General features: G+C 37.1%; 1 non-coding gene across 1 annotated transcript; it reads left to right on the forward strand.

Moving 5' to 3' along the window:
- The first annotated feature begins 434 nt into the window (after nt 1-434).
- On the forward strand, nt 435-540 carry LOC112535085. The gene has a single exon (XR_003079284.1). It is a non-coding gene; the product is annotated as a small nucleolar RNA R71 (small nucleolar RNA).
- The last annotated feature ends 4,170 nt before the right edge of the window (nt 541-4,710 follow it).

Here is a 4,710-nt window from a genome sequence, read left to right on the forward strand (position 1 = left end):
TATTGCTGTAGGGATCATTCTGCTGCCTACCTGCATAATCAACATGCTCAACGTTCGAAACATTAGTAGGTATAGAAGATGCAAACATACCTTCCGCTTTACAGTTGGCACTGTAATGTGGTCCACCATAGAATTCACATCCGGGCTGAACTGCTTGGACTGGCATCTGAAGTTGTTCTATCTTTTTGGAAAGTAGCTCTACTTGTGCCGCCAAGGCTGCTGTAGGATCTGCCTCAGCTTGATATAAAACGGGCTTTGGACCTCTAGCCCGTGGAGTTTGCCACTGATAAGTATTGATGGCCATCTCTTCTATCAAATTCTAGGCTTGCTCAGGTGTTTTGCTATTGATAGCTCCCCCTGCAGCTGCATCTACCATTTGTCTAGTGGTTGTATTCATGCCACTATAGAATGTCTGCACTTGCATCAAGAGAGGAAGACCATGGTGTGGGCAACACCTTAACAAGTCCTTGAAGCGCTCCCAGGCTTCATACATCAATTCTCCTTCACCCTGCACAAAAGAAGATATGTTATTTCGCATTTGAGCAGTCTTAACAGGAGGAAAATACTTATTCAAAAATTTTTCAGCCAAAGAAGTCCAGGTAGTGATCATTTTCGGTGGCAAGGACTGCAGCCATCTTTTTGCTCTATCCCTCAAGGAAAAAGGAAACAGCCTCAACTGTATGGCATCATCAGTTGTTCCATTAATCTTAAAGGTATCACATATTTCCAAAAAGTTGGCGATATGCTCGTTCGGATCTTCGCTTGCCAATCCTCCAAATTGCACCGTATTCTGGATCATCTGGATTACATTAGGCTTTATTTCAAAATTATTGGTCGCCACGGGAGGCCTCACTATCCCAATTTGCGTCCCTACTAGAGAGGGCCTAGCAAACTCGTACATGGTCCTTTCATCATTACCTCCATTTGCATTGTGGTTCTCCATCTCACTAGTTTCACGAACAAGAATCTCTCGCTTCAATCTCCTCCTCACCGCTCGCGACACGCCTCCTTAGCAATCTAAGAGAGCGCTCGGGTTCAGATAAAGGCTCTGTAAGATTACGATTAGAGCTCCTAGTCATAAACTACCTGAGCACAATAAAGAACAACAACACCAACAAACAGGATAAGAACAAAACTATACACAGAAAACAAATTATAAAAAAAAAAAAGAGAAATGACTACACTAACAAATATTAAAATATCAATTTAGTTCATAGAAAACCGTTCCCTGGTAACGGCGCCAAGAACTTGATGTGTGCTAAGTCAAGCAAGACTATGACCTAAGGCAGTGTACCTATCAATGGAGTATAGCTAACGGCAAGTACCAAGTGTCGTATTCCCCAAAGAACGTGTGAACCTAAATCTACTCAATCTTCTCTGTTATCTAATCACAGAAAATAAATGGTGTTAATGAATAATTCCTAAATTAACTAATAGCTACTCTAATTGTTGTCGAACTACGTATACTAGGGAATGATTAATTCAAGTAAAGGAATAACCCTTCGGGAATTCTTGTCTCTAAGGAATGGAAACTAAGGGTGGAATTGATTGATTGAATCCAATTTCCGTGGGAAAATTTCTCAAGGACACTAACATCTTAACTTAGATTAATTAGGTTGAAATCTCTTCCTAACTCTAATTACCCAAATTAGCATTTTGTACCATTTAACACTATTGAGAGTTGTTAATTCTCAATCCGGTAGAACGAACACCCTATCTCTAGGCGAATTCAATTCTAGGTAGCAAAGGACAATCCAAACTTAAATGTCTTTCTCAAGACCATTCAAATTTCAAAAATCATTCAACAAGATATGAAGAACAAATCAATAAATACTTCCATTGCAAACTAATATTGACAATCAATACATTCAATTCAAAATTAAAGTACAAAAATCCCTAGATAAAGAACCCCAATGGGTTAATAAGTTTAGCTAATCATGTTCATAATCATAACCAACAAGAATTCAATTACAAAAAATGAGTAAAGGTAGAGGAACCCGAATACATCTTTGGATGAGAGTAAATAGCTCCAATTCCTCGTGCCCAATTTTGGATCGATTCTTGTTCCTCAATTTTGGATCGATTCTTGTTCCTCTTACCCGGATTGAAACCAATCGACAATCCTCGCTAATCTTTGATCTTCGAAGATAATCCAAGTGAAACCTTGATCCAAGTCTCCTTTTCTCTTAGTTTCAACTCAGAAAACCCTTAGACAGAGAAAAAGATGAGTTTTGGACGTTCTAACCCTAGCTGCCTCCCTTTTTCTCTTTTCTTTCTTTTTAAATGAATTTGACCAGCTGCCATGAATATGGCCGTGTTGATTCCCGTGTTCCCAACACGTTCTGGTGTTGATGCCCGTGTTACTCTCTGTGACCGTGCTCCCTAAAAACCTATTTTTTCTTTGATGTTTATTGCATCCAACACGGCCGTGTTGGTGGCTGTGTTGGGAACACGGCCAGTGTTGAATCCAACACGGTCGTGTTAACTTCCTCATGGGCATACTTAGCTTGTTCAGCAGCTTTGACGTCCAATTATGCTCCAATTCTTCCCTTTATCATACTTTGACTTCTTTTAGACCTAATGCACACAGATAGACACATAGGGTGAGTGTTGGGACCAATTCACATCCAAATATACATAAATTCAATCTTAAAAACCCCATTTAGATGTATGTATTTTATGCACATCACCATGCACACTCCTATTGTAAGCAAATTCCACATGTGGCAAACATTCTTCCCAATTCTTCAGATTTCTTAGGATGACAGCCCTCAAAAGTGTTGAAAGTGTCCTATTGACCACCTCCGTTTGTCCATCCATTTATGGATGACAAGTTGTAGAATACAAAACTTTGTCCCCATCTTTCCCCAAAGAGTCTTCCAAAAGTGACTTAGGAATTTGACATCCCTTTCACTCACAATGGTCCTTGGCACTCCATGTAGGCTTACAATCTCCTTGAAGAATAGATTGGCAATATAGGTTGCATCATTCGTCTTGTGACATGGAATGAAATGTGCCATTTTGCTAAACATGTCCATAACAACAAAAATAGAATTTCTCCCTCCCTTGGACCTAGGTAATCCTAAAAGCTAGGTAAACCATGAAAGCTTCTTACATCACTTACACTTGTGGGTGTTGGCCATTCTCTAATTACTTTTACCTTTTCTTGATCAACATGAATGCCCTTGTCATTGACAATATATCCAAGAAAAGTAATTTCATTAGTGCAAAAACAGTAATTCTTTAGATTAGTATACAACTTCTCTTCTCTAAGCACATCAAAAACACAAGTCAAATGTTGTACATGCTCATCTCAATTTTTGCTATAAACCAAGATATCATCAAAATAGACAGCAACAAATTTGCCTATGAATGCTCTTAAAAAACATGATTCATCAATCTCATGAAAGTTCTTGGTGCATTAGTTAAACCAAAAGGCATTACTAACCACTCATATAAACCATGTTTAGTTTTAAAAGTTGTTTTCCATTCATCACCTTCTCTCATTCTAATTTGATGATAACCAAATTTCAAATCAATTTTTGAAAACAAATATGAACCATGCAATTCATCCAACATGTCATCTAGCCTAGGAATGGGATGTCTATACTTCACCATGATTTTGTTGATGGCACGACAATCAAGAGGTCTTTATAAGGGTTATAATGGGGATTAGGTAGGGGTAGGTAAATTTAGTCAGAGTTGAACCTATGGTGTTCTGCAATGAAATACATGACCTGCACATAAGCCACAATGATCACAAGGGGTAAGCAATGGACAGTAGTCCAAGGTGGGAAATAGGAATTAAGTCAAAATGTTTAGCTCATTACTTTATTTCTTTTCATCACCCTTCCCTCTTATTCTTCTTCTTATTATTTTTTTCTTTTTTTTTTCATAAGGGAAGAACATTCACATAATAGAGTGAATTTCTTTTGGATTGAAGAAAGCTGCTATAAGATTCTACACTATTCCCTAGACAAAAATTCCCAATAAAAACAACTCATATGCAAAATCATAACCCAAAGCAGAATAAAACTAAGTGGTAATGGAATATGATAAAAAAATGGTGAAAGAAGGGGTTATCTACAGAATCAATAAATGAATAAAGGCTATTTGGCTAGAATGAAAAACCTAAGTGCCTCTATCATACCAAAGTGTTAAACTCTCCTTGTGGCCCTCATAAGCATTACCGAGCAAGTTCTAAAAGTAAAGACAGTAATTGGCACTCTCAATAAGAAATAAATACAAGCATATAAAGTGTATGCTTACAATTTAGGCTCAATTTCTCACAAGTGTGCTTTTGAGTAGGTTCCAAACAAAAATCATCAAAACATAATTAAATAAACCAAAGCAACTTAGTGCAAAACTCAAACTAATTATCTTACATTCTTCCACAAAACTCAACACTATCAGTTTTACCCGATCACATAGACATAAACAGGATTTCAAAAGCAAGTCAACAGTAAGAGCATCGAAACAAAGTGAAAAAATTTCAAAATTTTACAAAAAATTGCACAAAGAATAAACAAATAACTGAGATGGGATAAATGAAATGCGATATATACACTAAAAAGGATTTGAATTTCATATACAAAACAATAAAAACACGAAAACAAGTGTATATAATATAAGAAATGAAAAAGGAAAAAGAAACTAATACTGCCCTGACTATGTCTCCGGAGTGAAAAGAGGTGCATCAGCAGGTATATC

This window comes from Ricinus communis, chromosome 4 (assembly GCF_019578655.1).
Source record: "Ricinus communis isolate WT05 ecotype wild-type chromosome 4, ASM1957865v1, whole genome shotgun sequence".
Taxonomy (NCBI): Eukaryota; Viridiplantae; Streptophyta; class Magnoliopsida; order Malpighiales; family Euphorbiaceae; genus Ricinus; species Ricinus communis.